This window comes from Condylura cristata, unplaced genomic scaffold, assembly GCF_000260355.1.
Source record: "Condylura cristata isolate star-nosed mole 26May11 unplaced genomic scaffold, ConCri1.0 scaffold00005, whole genome shotgun sequence".
NCBI classification, from domain to species: Eukaryota; Metazoa; Chordata; class Mammalia; order Eulipotyphla; family Talpidae; genus Condylura; species Condylura cristata.
Window position 1 is genome coordinate 9,086,584 of NW_004567106.1, and position 17,425 is coordinate 9,104,008.

A 17,425-nucleotide genomic window follows, 5' to 3' on the forward strand; every position below is an offset into this window, starting at 1 on the left:
GGCAGAGCTGAAAGGTTTCAGATGAAGCAGTGGAGTTCCAGCACAGTGGGAGTGAATAATGATAAAGTGGAAAAGGATAAATCTCAGAGAGGAGGAAGAGCAAAGGAAGATAACTGGGAGAAAAATCTGTGAATGGCTTTGTAGCTGGGGTTAGTGAAATAAACACATGGTTATATCCTGGAGCCATGAGATGTAGCGTTGGTGCTCTAAGTATGACGCAACCTGATTCTTTCATAATGAACAGCAATCTATGCCTATCAGTGACATCTGTTTTATTAAATGAGATTGTATATTGCATGTGTCCACATTCATATAACTACTTTACATTCTATGTTAACTCATTACAGATTTTTTGGTGAAAATATAGAATGGGAGCTTTTGCAGAATTATTGAGGAAAAAAAAACTATGTAATAGAATAGCTCTGTGTATCAAACATTTTACCACAATTTGAATAGAGTTCAATTTTAAAACCCTACTATATATATGTTCAAAGTTACTCATATCTTTGTATTCCCAATACCTTGCAAAGTAACTGTCAATTAGTTTATGTTTAATAAGCCTCTGTTGATATGAAAGTTGAACGGGGGGGGCAAATTCTTTTTCATGGGGATATATTAGAATAAATTTTTAATATAATCCCATAAAGTTTAAGGATCATTGTGTTGATCCTCTACCTATCCTCTCTACCTTCAGTTCCTCTTTCTTTTGGTGCTTTTCTCCCTAGATTCTATTATTCTTTCAAGGCCCCGATCTTTCTCAAAACCTATAAGATTCCCTCAGCTGAACATGTTTAACTCCATGAAACCATATGCCATCTACCTTACTAAAAGTGTGATGTGTAGCCATCCATAATCTGAGCTCCTTGAGGACATCACCATATCTTGGTCCCTTTCACAAACACTCAGGCACCCGGCTGTACCATCAGGTCCTAGTGGATGTTAAGTGAGTGCAGCAGAGCAGATGTCTCTTTCCATGAAGATCACTGAATCAAGCAGGCATGGGGCAGTCTGAAATGGTGTGATATAGCTAGAATGAAATTTCACCATTAAGGAAGGTGTTCTATTTGCTTAAATAGAACCAGCTCTTCCTGTTACTTTGTATGGATCTGTTATGTTTTCTCTGGTGCTGCGGATATTAATTATTTAAAACAGTTTTATATGAAAAAAATGTATTTAAATAAATCTCTTATTTGTAAAACATTCTAAAATCTAATATGAAAGAAAATTACTTAGACAAATTTCTCCATTCTCTACTTCTAAATATTGCAATAAAAATATTTTTTCTTTAAAAAGAGCAAATACTAAATTCAGAGGTAAATAAGATAACAAAAAGTCCAGACCTGGGAAGATTGCTGATTTTATTTACCAATATCCTTAATATCTACATAAGTATATTTGAAAAGACAGAAGAATCCTTTACTAAGTCAGGAGACTTCTAATTTACTTCTAATTCTTTCTTTCTCAGCATTGGAGGGAAATGCATTGGACTATGGTGATGGCACATGGGTGATTTGGTGATGGGAAACCCAAGGGATTGCAACTGAGATGGAAAAATGTTATTTTTTCTTAAAAGAATGAAAAAAATGTTTTGCAGAAAAGAAGGAAAGAGTTTTATCTTTTCAAAAGAAGATATGAAATGAAAGTTGCTGAAATTTTATCTGAAATTGATCATAAACTACCTGTGTGACCTTGGGCAACCTTTTCACTCTTAGGGCTGTAGGGTCTTTGTCAGATGATTAAACTGGATGTATACAGTTGCTGTATACAGTTGCTATAATCTGACCCAGAGTGTATGCCCAGAATCATCATTACATATCTGTTTTTATAAGGCGGAAAGAAGAGATGGGACTTTGAAGTCAGCAAGCCAGAAAGCTATGGATTTCAAATGTAAATTATATTGGGATCTCTCTAACTTAACCCTTTGGATTTTCAAGACCAAATAGAAATGAGGAATTCTAGAAAGACATGAAGGATATTTGCTAGAAGTAGGGAGAGAAGAGACAGGCTTTAATTATGTTACTAAAACCAAATATGGTGAATTAATGAACTGCCATTAATAAAAGATGATAAATAATTATAATAGTATGCATAGAACCTGAATACTCAAGATAAGAAATCTTGGGTGAACTCAGAAATTCTTCACAGATCTCATGAGGCATGACTTTGGAAGATGTAACTTATCTATAAACCATTGAAAGTATCAGTGGCAGCCAGACCCTCCAAGGCAGCAAAAGTGGGTCAAAGGCTGTATGGGATGAGTCAGAAGGGCTCCAGCAATATCAGAAATCCTTAGAGCCATTGCTCCAAAGTCATTATTAAAACGTGAGTGGAAGAGTTATTTTCCAGCACACTGGCATCAGTGCATGGTTTTAAGATTTTCCCTAGATTTAGAGGAAAACACACTGACACATTTGTAAGGGACAGTTTTGGAATAGAAGCCCTATTCCACTGTGAAACTTTGAACAAGGTTCTCAAACTTTCAGATCCCCAGTTTCCCTCATCCATAAAGTAGGGAGAGCATTATCTGCCACAGCAGCTTATATGAGAAGGAAGGAAGGGTCTCTTGCTAAGAGCATTTTGCATTTAGCAGCCACTTAATAAATATTTGTGTATGATCAACATCTCTTTCATGAATCACATTTAATTATTGTGAAAACAGCATGTTTCTTCAAGATGATAGATTTGGGCAAATCTTTAGGCAGAATCAGGCAAATAGTATAATACACTGATGGTGCTACCTCAATTTTGAACAAAGTGTTCACTTTTTAATTTTGGAGTGGACCCTGAAAACTAGGAAGCAGGTTCTATCTTCTTGATGTAAATCTGGTAAAGACATTCTTGATACTGGTGTTCTTATCAGTTCAGTTCTCCTTCACCTTCAAGGATATGTGCTCCTTTCACTGCTTCTATGAGACTACTACCTCCGGCATCATTGATTCAGTTAGCTGCAGCTTTTTCTTATTAGGCCTGTCCTAAAGATAGTTGTCAATTTCTTTTTTCTTTTTTTATTTATGAATACAAAACTGGGGTACAGGTCAGAGGTGTAGGAGCAGGGTGAGAGGATTTACCAGAGACAGAGCAGAGAGCAGAACAGGCAGATGGATGAAGTACACTGCTGGGGGGAGCAACAGAGGAGACAGGAGAGTTCTGCTGCACCATGTGGGTCACCTCCCAGACTGGGGACTGAACTGGTGCTTCAGCGGCTCTGACTAGCTTTGTAGTACTATATTTTAACCCCTTGCATCACCAAAGAGGGCCCGATAGCTGTGAATTCTTTCAAAAATCTTCTGCTTTCTTAACTGTCATGACACAGGACTTCTGCCTTTTCTTAATTCATTGTTATTTTGTTTTACATAGCCAACATTTCCTCTTCATTCTCACCAACATCTGAAGTTACCTTACAAATTCCACAATGAGCCGTTGAATTGTTTTTCTGCAAAGCTCATTCACTCCCATATAAACAATCAGATCTTCCCCTCTGGTACACACACAAAAATGACGTCAATCATCCTTGTAGCATTCCCTACATCAAACCTAACCACAAGCCTGAACTCTTTCACTCTCACTTTTTGTTTTTAATTTTTGCACTTGTTGACTTCATAAAACTTTTTAAATGGATGACCTTTTCTCTCTGTGTTAGCACTTTTCTTTTTTAAAGAAAAGATTTATTTTTAAAAGATTTATTTTTTTATTTATGCATACAAGAGCTACTGTGTAGGCCAGACATGTTAGTTTCCTTGCCAGGGATAGAACTCCTGCCGCAGTGGCTGCTAATAGCTTTATAGTGCTGAGACTTAACCCCTTGTGCCACCAGGGAGGCTTCACCTTTGACTTTTCTCCTCAACCTGTCGGTGAATCCAAGTGTACCCGGTTCCACCCTAGGAAATACTTTGCTCAATCCAGCCTTATTCCTGGTCTTTCATCTTGACCAGATGCTATTCCTACCAAGAGTGCCTTAGCTCCATTACTGTCCTCTGCAAATCTTCTGACATGGAAATTGAATAAACCTAACAATGAAGTTTGCACTCTCGCCGTTTCTGCTTATGTCTTTGCCAAACAATCAACTTTCTTGAACACCCCACTACCTCTAGGCAATATTATTTCAATAGTCAGTTCTCTATCCTGCTGTCCAGAGATCACTTCGCACCTTCTCTGGTTTTCTCAAGTCTCCAGAACTTTCTTCCTATCCTTATTGTCATATGCCTTTGCTTTCTATTTTTCTGGGGGCGGGGGGATGAGGGGCAGGAAGAACACGGGAGATATTGTGGAATTTCTTCCATAAAAGAAGAGCACTGCAATTGCTTACTCTTCTTGAAATGCTTTCTTCATGGTCTCCATGAAAGACTCCACTCTCCTGCTTTTTCCCTCCCTCACAACCACTCCTATTTGGTCTCCTTTTAGTTACTTTTCTTCTCCTCTTGGAGGTGCTGTGTCATTCAGGCTGCTATAATAAAAACACCACGGACTGGGCTGGCTTAAGAAGCAAATATTTATTTCTCATCGTTGGGAGCTGGAAGGTGATGATCAGGAGGCTGCTGTGGCTGGGTTCTTGGTGCAAACCCTCTTCTGGTTCACAGGCAGTCTGTGTTTTCTCACATGGCAGAGAACAGAGAGGGAAGCAAGCTCTTTCAGGGCACTAATCCCATCATGAGGGCTCACCCCTACTGACCTAATTACCTCCCAAGGATATTTCCGTCTGCAAATATCACACTGGGGATTAGGATTTCAACATACGAATCTTGGAAGCACACAAACAAGCATTCCATAACAGTGTGTTCTAGTCATTAGATCTCATTTTCCCTCATTCTCATTCTCTTACAGTGGGTAACCTCACCTAGTAACATGACTAATATTACTTGTATACTGATTCTCAAAGTCTCTATCTTTATTCACATATCCTCTCTGAACTACACACACACACACACACACACACATGAACTCCATATATATGTATGCCTATATGTACATATATGTGGAGTTCCAAACTTCTGTATTTCTGCATACATATACAATAGACATCTCAAACTTACCACCCAAAACCAAACTTCAATCTCCTCCCCAAACCTGCTTCTCTCAGTAAATATAAACCAGCATTGTTGGTTGCTGAGTCCAATATCTAGCAACTGAGATTAACTCGTCTTTTTCTTCCTTCTCTATATGCACTCCCTCAGCAAGTCCTTCCAGTCAGTCACACCTGAGTACTAGTGCAGCCACTTTCATCTGTCACTTTTCATCGCACTAGCCTGTTCCCCTTGCTCCTATCCCTGTCCCTCTGCCTTCTCTACGCAGCAAAGTATTCTTTTCAAATCAGGTCATAATCAATGTCAAAACTGCCAGTGTCTCCCCATTTCTCTAAGAATAAAACTTAGGTGCTCTCCCTGGCAGCGCAATGGGTTAAAGTACTGCATTATGAAGTTCTCTGAAGCAGCACGAGTTCGATTCCCCCGCCAGGGAGCTGACCCACATGGTGCAGCAGACCTCTCCTGACCTGCCCGCTGCTCCCCTCAGCAGCGTATTTCAGTACATCTGCCTGTTCTGCTCCTCACTCTGTCTCTGGTGAATCCTTTCACCCACCACACCTCTATCCTGTACCCCAGTTCTGTAAGCATAAATAAATAAATCTTTAAAAAACAAAAAATAAAACTTAGGTCCCTTCCATGTTTTGCAAGACCATACATAGTCTTTACATTCTCTGTCACTACTCAAGTTCTTAGTGCTCTCCCTCTTGCTTCCTTTGCTGCAGTCACACTGGCTTCCTTGATAATCATTAAACACACCAAACATATTCATGCCTCCAAGTCTTGCTGAGCTTTTCCACTTGCTGTTGCTTCTGGCTGCAGTGCTCGTCATCCACACATACACATGACTGCTTTCCTCACTTTCGTCAGGTCTCACTCAAAAGTCCTGAGAGACATCTTCTTTGACACTCTAGTCTTTGTCTGTGTTACTGTACTTCTATTTCTCTTAGCAGGTACCAATAACTGACACATTGTTAAGTATATTTGCTTATTTATTTAATGTCTGTTTCCATCCTATCTCTAGGAACATAATCTACAAAAGAGCAGAAACTTTGTTTTAGCTCTTCTTAGGTTTATAAAATAATCACCTGGCACATAGTGGGCACGGAATAAATATTTGCTTAACTAATGAATAAATGAGTGCTTCTCGTATTATGCAGGCTTACAACTAGTCTACAGCTCTTGTCCTATCACCCAGGCTTACTTACAGGTTCAATTTATTAATTAGTAGGGGCTCAGTTTATTAATTAAAAATAACCACCTGTCATATACACTTTAGTGCAATACTTCTAAATTTTAGTGCTGTGCTTTAACCCACTGCACCACCAGGAAGGGCTCAATACTTCTAAATTTTGATGCAGATTGTATAGTCAGTATTCTGTTTAGGAGCTTCCATTGGGTTGTTCATCAAGTTATTAAGGAATATTTGAGTCACACACCTTAGATAAGATTATATTTAATTAATACTAAAAAGTCAGTACATTCAAGTAAAAGAAATTACCTCTTACACAAGATTGTGTGTGTCATAAATGTGAGTTTTGTTCAAAAGGTTTGTCTCTCTTCATATAGAGCAGGAAACACTTGGAAACCATATATTCACATCACACTTCTGTCATCTTACCGCATACCTAATGAAGGGCAATGAGGGATAGTACAGTGCTTAAGAATAGAGGCACTGAAGCCAGGATGCACTGGCTCAAATCCAGGACCTGTCACTCAGCTTTGCATCCTTGGGTAAATTACTTAACTTCTCTGAGTCTCTGGTTTAAGATGCCTGCCTCTAGGATCATCTTGAGGGATTTAATGAGTTAATCCATTAAAGCATTTAAGGGATTGGCACATTGAAAGTACATGTTAGCTATGATTATTACTAATATTCCTCCTGATAAAACAGCTGTCACTTCTTAAGAGTTTTACTGTCCATGTTCCCGGGCACCTGGCCCAGGATTTACTGCATAGTACTCTGTGTTCAGTCGGTTCAGCCACCACACCCTTAGATCCCTTGCCATTAGCATTATATGCTCAAATCTTTACTCTCCCACCCTCCCATTCTTCAGTTCTACCTCCATCTTCCCTTCCTTTTTTCCTTCCCCGCCCCTTCCTTTCTCCTCATAAATTCTGTCTTTCTTTACTTTCTTCTGTATGTACTTCCTCTCCATACAATGCAAGTCTGTTCTGCATTAACTTTCTCTGTCCTCTCCTTCTTTCTTTTGCTGCTTCTTTCTGCTTTCAATCACAGAGTAAGAATTCTGGAGGGAAAGGACCTGTCATATCACCAGGGAGAGTTCACAGAAGCAACCCTTTCAGTTTTCACTTCCTGGGTAGAATTTGACTCTTGAGCATTCTCTGCTTTAGAGATCAGAGGCCCTTTATCAAAGACAGTTTGCTGCTCAAGTTGACCAGAAATGCCATCTTAGCGATTTTAACTCACGTGGATTATACCAGCAGCATCCATTGCTTTAGAAAACAGACTTGCCTTATCAACAATCATGGGCTAAGCGTAAAATCAACCATAACCAATTGTATTGCTTTCTGCTCCTAGGGGGCATCCATGAAATAATGTGGTTGCTTTGGTGTCTAAAAAATGTTCAATTCCAATGATGGTGAAAATGTATGAAGGAATGAAAGACATGTTCAGAAGAAACATGTTTCCCCTATTAAATTAAGAACTCCTTGAGTGAAGGAATCATGTCTGCTCTATTTATTTTTAAAAGTTACAATAGAGCCCAGATTAGTGTCTTGCTCACAATACATGCTCAGCAAAAAATGTTCCCAGAATTTTGCTCCCTGAAAATTAGAGAGTCAAACATTTTGAGTATATAAAGACTGAAAAAATAAAATCATGAGTAAGGACCAGTAGTAATGCAGCTAGCAAGTTTTGTAAAAACTGAATTCCAGGCACTAAATTGTCATACTGATAAGAAATGTTCGTAAATCTTTATAGCTTGACACATTTTTATAACATCTCTTTTGTAGCCAAATATAAAGCTAAAAATCGTATGGATGTGGAAATATATCTTAATTCTCTTTACTACTTGCTGAACATTTTAGGAAACTAATTCCTTCTGTTGTACTGTGTAAATCTACATGCCTTCAATGCCTGTCTACTGAATAAATGAAAGCATGATTAAATGGATAATGTTACCCAACCATTCTTTCAGAATGTTTGCAAAGAATTTACATAATAAAATGGTATTACTATGTAGAAGTTACTACCTATGTAACATATATGAATTGCTAGCAGAATAAAAATTGAATAAATCAAAACTAATCAAAGTAATTTTATGATTCAAAAGGCACTTCAAGATCGTTCAGTTACAAAAATTAAAATAGAAGAACTGATCTTCTAAAAATGTATCAGCTTTTGTTTTGGTCTCCCGCTACTTTACTATGTCTTTAAAATGAAGCTGCCTTTCAAACTGTCCAGTTGTATGTATTCTGAATAAAAAGCAATTTTATTTCTGGTTGGAAAGACTTAAGAAGGCTAAATTACCTTGAGAAAGGCAATATAACACTGAACTAAAGTGATGAATGACTGCATTTTAATTTTCCTTTAATACATATGTATCTCAACATATTACATTTCTAGACAAAAATGGTTTGTACATCCCTGTTGCTTGAGCAGGAGGAAATCATTATAATGAAAAGTTATTGAAAATGGTCCATGTTGTGTAATTCCCAGGATAAATGGGCTGAGTAGCAAATATTTCTGTTGTGAACTGTTTTATACTGAAATATGCATTATTAAACCCATTTGTTGAACACATTGAAAGATCGAATATCTTCCTAGCCCGACACTGGAAAATGTTTATTTGCCATTCTTTTCCTTCCTCTGCTCAGATCTTGTTAGATATTGTTTCTGGGTTTTCTGGAATCCATCCACATTAGAGGGAAAAAATCATAGATGAAGAAACCAGAAAAACAGAATTTACAATTTATAAACACATATTTTAAACAAGATCATAAGAAATTTAAAATAGTATACATAATAGAAACAGTATGTGAGAAAGCATATAGAACAATGTGGTGGGTGACTAGATTTTACACTATCATAAGAGCCTACACATATGAAGAACACAAAAAAAACAGCAGACATCAGACTATAAAAACTTTGAATGCAGCAAAAAGAATGCCAGTGACCAGGATGGTTTGGGGGTGATGTTATACTCCTTCTGATTTTAAAAATATGTTACTTTATGTGTACTGTGTATTTAAGTCATACACATTTAACTATTGCCCTCTAAAACACGGTGTGTGCAATCAAGTTGTTTTTACTTCATTTAGAGTAATCATATGTGGACTCAATTCCATGTTCCAATTACCTCCAAAAAATTGCCTCTGTTGAAAAATCTATACAACCCCCAAATTAGATTTCAAGGTATTAGCAACAGCTGGAATAGAAAGAACAGAAAATATTCATCCCTTTGATGAACCTTTTCTTTCTTCTCCAGAAGATCAAGATACAGACTCATTTATTTATGCCTTCATTTAATAAGGCTTATTGAGTGCTTATTGTGTACCAATTTGGTAGTGAGCAAGGAGACATGTTATAAATTGTTAATATGGTACTGGCTTCTGGAGAGCTCTCCAGTTTAAAAATACAGAATAGGAGATCAGATACACAATGGTAAACTGTCTGTGAAGCAAACAGAAATTGAGGGAAGTGGAAAGACAAATGTATATTGAGATGTGAAGTGAATATGGGCCAATTATACTCTACTTTTTTCAGAATATCTTTGCCATGAGTGATACAGGGAAAATACAGAACATTTTGATTGTTTTCAGAACATCTTTGCCATGAGCAATACAGAGAAAATGCATAACGTTTTGAGCGGTGTAGGTGAGAATTATATGTATAAAACTGTTAGGGAGAATGCTTGCAGCAATAAATCAGGGGGGATTGTTGATGGCAATCCAGCACAGTGGAAGTACATGAGAATTTACTAGAGGGTCTAGGTACTACTAAGTCTCTCTAGTAATGCTCTGGGGTATAAGCAGAAAAACTAAATAGCCTACGTGATGTGAGTTTGTTCAGTGATATGTCAAGTCACACAAACTTGACAGGAGTTTCAGTGTTAGAGAGGGCAATAACAGGAACTAAGGGATGGTTCATGGATGAATTAAACTATGATGGACTTAATGAAAGGTCAGAAGGAATTCAGCAGTAGATATAGAAGTTGTATATGAAAACAGCCACTGCAAGTGATTATATGGTTAAATTCAGGGTCTTTTTTGCTAATGCATGACTGTAGGGTAGAGTTGGAAGACTGCAAGTGACAAGATCATGGGATTTTATAGGTGAGGTAACAGATGGATCCTGAGCATGAACTTCAAAGTTGTCAGAAATGATGAGAAATGAGAATGTGGAGGAAAAATCACAACTCTGGTGCCTTTTTCATTTAAAGATAGAAGTGGGTTCACTGCTGTAGTAACTTTAAGATGGTGGAACAACAAATTGATGCCAATTTTAAATAAGCAAGAGAAAGAAGTGGTCATTGGGTAATTTGAAAGTTTAAAGTCTGGGCTGAAATAAAATTCCCTAGAGAGCTAGAAATTATTATTACACATAATCAGATAACCACATTTTTTATAGTGTCATTACAATGTTGTAAATTGGTTTTCAATTTTATTATTCAGCATTATGAATACTGGTAATATTTATATTTATATTCTGCCTTCATTCCTTTGGGCATTGCTTTCGTAGTATTTCTTCACTGTACACCAATTTTAAAAAATTCAAATCATAGGAATACATTTTCCCAAATATCAGATACCCTGAAATTTTTTTACCTGTATAAAAATATCAAGAATGACATCTTGGTAGAACCACTAAACTAGGGAGCATGTTTTTTTTCAAAGTAGTACTTTGTATATAAGAAGAAAACACTGTTTTACTCCTAATTTCCCCATTTCTCATAATTTATATAATCTTACTTATATAACCATAGTCTCATATTCACTTTTGAAACCATCATAGTATGTAAAATGCAACTGACAGGTTATTAAAATGTGTACCTTTTGCATTAAAATAGAGAAGACACAGTTTGATGAGTTTCCTGAAATGTTAACAATGGTCTGATCACTCTAGTGTATTCCTAAACATTCTGACTATTGCAAAGCTAGTATCTTACATGGGTACTAACTAACTTACTTACAAAGCTTAGTGATTGCTAAATGGCAGTATAATAAATCCCTTTCAAAGAAATTCTTTAATAGTGTCAGTATATCCTAACAGTAAAGACTGATATTAACAAACACCTGTTCTTTACAGTTCCTTGTTGAAAGGCAGGTGTTCTTACATTTATGCTTCTATCATGCTCAACATCACTGTTATCAATCAGGCTTATCTAACAATGTTGATAGTTTTAAAGATTTTCTTGTGACAATACTACCTGTACTTCATCACTAAGAGCAAACAAACCCTATCTACTTATTGGGATGAATTTACTTTCAACCCCCATTCAATCCATAGAACCCCAAAGTAAGATATTACCACTTTTCCTTACTGCACTGTTAATTCTCCTTTGGAGGGACAATCATCTTGCCAGTTGGATTCTTCTCTTAGTCTGACTCTGTTTGAGATGAGATCAAAGGGCTTTCTTTTCTGTATCAATTAGGCTGGCTGTCTTGTCTCAATGAGATTAAGGAACCTCTGGAGACTACTGATACCAAAGCAATGGTAGATGAGCGGATAGTTAGTATACAATATGGTTGTCTTAATTCTTTCTAAATGACAGTTTGTCTAGTCTGATGTCTTTCTTTATGATTGTGCCTGTTGCTCATTTACTCAGGGCAACCATGCAACACACACCACATCTGATAATCAGTGGTTTGAGTTTCTAAAAAGACTGGAGAAACACATCAATTCTCAACTAAATTTAACATGTTTCCAATACTAAGAAAGATCCAGCTTTTGTTTTGTTTATTTGATTGAGAGGGAGAAGGGAGGGTACGACAGGAAGTACCAGAAAGTTTTACTCCAAATAAACTTTAAATTCTATGTCCAGGGTTTAAAGTTATTTTAAAAGATCCAGAATTTAAAGAATTTGAGCCTTAGGCAAAGCTATACAAGTCTGGTGTTAATGCAGCTATACATGCACCATGTAAAAGTTTGTTGTCTGAAATTTCCAGTCATATTTAAACCACCTTTCTTGAGATTAGGTTTTAATTATCTCACTATAGAAAGTGAAGCAGTGTTTTTAAAGGAGAAAACAAGACACTGGTATTTAGTGTCTTGGTAGAAACAACATTCTCAGCACAATCATTTTCAGTGATTTTCCAGCTGGTGCTTCTTCAAGAAAAAAAAAAAAAAAAAGCAAATGGCCAATAGGCCTATAGGCTTTGTAATCAGCGAAATGCAAATCAAAACCACAATGAGATACCATCTCATACCAGTAAGAATGGTACATATTAAGAAAACTAGCAACAACAAATGCTGGCGAGGATGTGGAGAAAAACGAACTCTTCTGTACTGCTGGTGGGAATACAAACTGGTCCAACCACTATGGAGAGCTGTGTGGAGGTTCCTCAAACTACTAAAAATGAAGCTTCCATATGAGTCAGCAATTCAACCAAAGAATCTACCCAACGGACACAAAAACATTAATTCAAAAGGACACCTACCCCCGTTTATTGCAGTACAATTTACAATAGGCAAGCTATGGATGCAATCCAGATGCCCACAATTAGATGACTGGATCAAGAAGATATGGTATAGATACACGATGGAATATTTCTTGGCAATCAAAAAGGATAAACTCATGCCTTTTGCAACAATGTGAATGGAGCTAAAAGGGATAATGCTCAGTGAAATAAGCCAAAAAGAAAAACAAAAATTTAGAATGGTGTCACTTATAGGAGGAATACAGAGAAAACAAAAAAGGAATCAGAAAAAAGTAAATATAATAAAGTAAAAATTTAATCATCAGGCAACTATAGATGAGAGACATTCTGCTGGGAAGGAGGAGGGAGAAGGACCAAAACATGAGTGGAAAGAGCACAAAGGACTATGGTGATGGTGCACTAGTTGACGGGTGGTAGGAATTTCATGGAGAAATCATACATTGTACACAAATGAAGGGTAATGTAATGAATATATTTTTAAAAAATTTTTAAAGAAAAAGAAAAAAAGGAGGGTGTTAGACATAAATTCCCTGAGTCTGCCCTCCTCAACATCTTCCTTTCTTTATGCCTAAACCTATTCTTACTTTCTTTTTTATTATACCAGAAGAAAAATTTCCACCTTCTATTAAGTCTTAGTCTCCACCCCTTGCACATAAGATCTGACTTTCTCAGTAGCTCCCTCCACCACTCATGTTTTTGATCCATTCTTTCTTTTCTGGGCACGGTACTCAAGACACCACCAGATGTTAAGGAAATAAGAGAGAGAGAAAAAAAAACAAAAACACCACTCTGTCTTTAGCTCAACTTCCTTTTCTTCTGGGCTGATGCCTTACATTTCACCTTTTCTTCATCATCAAATTCTTAAGAAAGAGGATTGCATGACTTACTCTATTCATTAGCTCTTATTCTCTTTTTAATCCACTGCCTTCTGATTTCTGCCTCAACTCCATTGTTCTCACCAAATAGGAAGTAAAACTGAAAGTAAGGAGATAAGATAAGGAGTCATTTTTGAGCATCTAGGAGGTAATGTGGTTCTGACTGATCTAGAATGGGAAAAGAACAATGTGAATATTCATAGGAAGGGTGCCATCTGAGTATATTACCAGGTGTTGATTTTTGAGGTGTCTCAAGGAGAATGTTAACGAGCGGCTGGAGATGCAGAGCTATAGATGGAGAATTCATGTCAAAGTATGTGACTGTCAGTAATAAGGGGAGGAAGACTTAAGTATAAGAAAGAAACCCCAGGGGACCCTAACTTCTAGGGAATAGAAGTTACCTGTCAATGAATACTGTTCTGTTCAATTCTCCTTGTCTCTCTTATTCATTTGCCACTAACAGTTTGTCTCTCCAATAGGAAAGCATCTTCTGAATTCTGTTTTACTTCCTTGTCTTAGTTCCTCTCATATATCCTTTTAAGTGCTCTGCATCATCCACTATTTTTCTCCCTCTGTCCATTCTCTCATTATTGTCACATACTTTGACATGAATTCTCCAGCTATAGCTGTCTCCAGCTACTCATTAGCATTCTCCTTGAGACACCTCAAAACTCAATACCTAGTAATATAGTCACATGACAACTTTCTATGAATATTCACACAGTCCTTCTCCTATTCTAGCTCAGTCGGAAACCCATTACCTCCTAGATGCTCAAAAATAAAACACAACTCCTTATCTCCTTACTTACTTTCAGCTTTACTTCCTGAGACACCTTCTGTCCCTTCACTCTTCATTCCCTTTCCATCTAAATCAGAGCATATCACCTCAAATCCAGAAATTGCACCTAGTCTTCTCTACATCTCGATCTGAATGAGTCTTACCAGGATTAAAGGTTTTCCATTTCCAGCCGCCTACAGGATATATACACCAGTTCAGACTCCTTAGATTAAGGCTCCTTTATAATACGAACAAGTCTAGTTTTCTAGTTACTCTCTGATCTCCCATCTCCAGACGCGCTTACATACTTCCGAATGGTCTCCATGTGTGCCTTCCTAACTAGGATCAAGACACTCCTTTTCCTTGGAATGTTCATTTTTCTTTTCTCCCGCTTTGCCTGGCAAATCTCAATTCTGGTGGAACAGCAGCGTTACCTCTTTTCTGCTGTAATAGTTTCTACTGACCACAGCTCCCATGGGACCCCACATCTCCCACACAATTAACAGTTCCAACTTCAGTGTCCCCAGAGAATTTTATGTGTGCTTCCATTTAAAGTACCTGTCTCACTGGCTCTGTTTGCCTGCTGATCTGTATCCAACTACTAACCAACTACCAGCTCCTTTTCAACTACCACACTCATCTTTTCATCTATGTGAAAGATGCTCTGACTTTGTCTTGAAGCTGAAATACAGAGCCTCAGCTGGCCACCCCAGTTCAGCACGATCCTGCAATTTTCTATTCATCTTATCAAAGAGACATGCTTACTTTTCTTTCTTGTTCTACCCAATTTAGCATCTAGATGAGCAGGGCTCTCATATTATTCATCATTGCCAATCAAGTGGTTAGTACAGGGCCCAGACCACAATAGGTACTAAATAAATGTTGGTGACCCCCCCCCTTTAACCTTTATTATTTGTATTTGAGACATGTTTAGATGTCAAATGGTATTTTTGTTTTGAAGAGCTACATAGCAGACATTTTATTAAGTGCTTTTAACTTACCATTTCATCTACAATAAATAATACCTGCAAAGATAACTGAAAAATCTCTATTGCTAAAGTCGGACCATATTGAGTCATATAAAGCCATCTTGATAACTGAGCCTGAGAGAATGCTGAATTAAAAGGAAAGGAGTGAACTATATATACATATAGTGCTTACCCATGGCACTGTAATGTTAATAAATATGTAATATCCCACACCCTAGAGTTATTTTTTATAATTATTAATGCTATCTATTAGAAAAGAGTCAACAAGTGAAAGTAAGAAAGTAATGCTAAAAGACAAGATTAAAAACTCTACTAAAAATCCCCTTAGTCCCCCAAACCATAGTGTCCCTGGAGAGTGTCTTTTTCTCAAAATTGCATTTACAGACAGCAAAAAATAATCATATGTTTGATCAGTTGAGGTGGAATTGAGTTAAATGGGAAGTGTGGTAAACTTATAGGGGAAGTGAAGCTCACTTCACTCTTCACTCTTACTCTCTTGGCCTCCCCTTGTAAATGTGCACACACCATGCATATTCATGGTATAAATATCAGTCAACATGGATAATCCCTTCTGGCTGTAAGCAAAACTATTCAGCTGAGGGAAGTCTGGCTTCAGAACCCCATCATCTATGAGTTAATAACTAAATTATTATTTGATGAACTCCCCATGACTTGTTTAACTTAGATGATTTAAGGCATTAGTGACAGTAATTTATAATTAAGTTAAATAAATTTACATTTTCTTTTAGGATGATTACTCCTCTCGAAATAGGGCTACTTCAGCCAACCCAAAATAATGACTATCACCATACTTTTCCCCTTACTGTTTTTCTCTCTTGAGTCATAGGTGCTATGTGATGGGTATTTCCCAATATTACCAAACCATACATGTACATTTTCACTTAGCCCATATCCTGCTTCCTACACCCTTTTCAGCTTTATTTATGAACACTCAAATTTTTATATTTCCAGAAACTGCACTTTTATTTTTCAACATATAGCAGCCACTCACCCTCCCTTTTTTAGAAACATTTTTAACATCCCTGCTAAACTCACCATTGCTCCTGCTAGTATGCCTAATTATAGTTGGCTGTTGCAAGTAATTATCCAGACTTTTCCTTTCTTTCCCTTTGTTCTTCTTTTCATTTTTTGTAGAAAGTGGGGAGTTGGGGATGTTCAATGATAGGGATAAGGCACCTGGCTGTGGAGGCACTTCATAGCTCATGCCGTATCTATCAGACACGAGCTCATTTAAAGAATTTTAGGCAGGTTGATACTGGAGACTGGAGGAATCAGTCCTGACTCCTCAATATGTCTATATTAGAACTGAGACTGAGAGAACTTCTGGCTCAGAAAGATGTGAACCAGGCCTGCCAGAGGATTTTGGATTGGGAAGTTTAATATCATCTGAAGGGCAGAGAAAGCATTCCTAGTATACCAGCATTAGGAAGTAGTGATTCAAGTTTGAAATGAATGATGATGATTCAGCTTTATTCATGAGACAAAATTTGGGGATATATATATATAAAGGTAGTTTAGTTTAAAATCCTAAAATGCTTCCTGGGAATGAATCCATAAATGATTATGGTGGGATGTTTGGAAGTTCCTATTTGTTCTTTTCAATACATAATACATGTAAATGCATATATTTAAATAATTCATTTTACTTATTGCTTAAAAAGGGTTCAATGAGGGCTCTCCCTGGGGGCGCAACAGGTTATAGCACAGCATTGTGAAGCTCTCCAAAGCCACTGCAGCACAAGTTCGATCCCCAGCCAGGTAGCTGACCCACATGGTGTGACAGACCTCTCCTCACCCACTTGCTGCTCCCCTCAGCATTGTACTTTGTCAATTTGCCTTTTATTCTTCCTATTCTGTCTCTGGTGAATCTTTTCACCCACCACACCTCTGGCCTGTACCCCAGTTCTGTAAGCATAAATAAATAAATCTTTAAAAAAAAATAAAGGATTCAAATAAAGTAAACAACCCCATCAACAAATGGGCAGTAGAGCTAAAGACACTTCTCCAAAGAGGAAATGCAGATGGACAATAGGCATATGAAAAAATGTTCAACATCACTCGTAATAAGGGAGATGCAAATTAAAACCACAATGAGATACCACCTCACCCCAGTGAGAATGG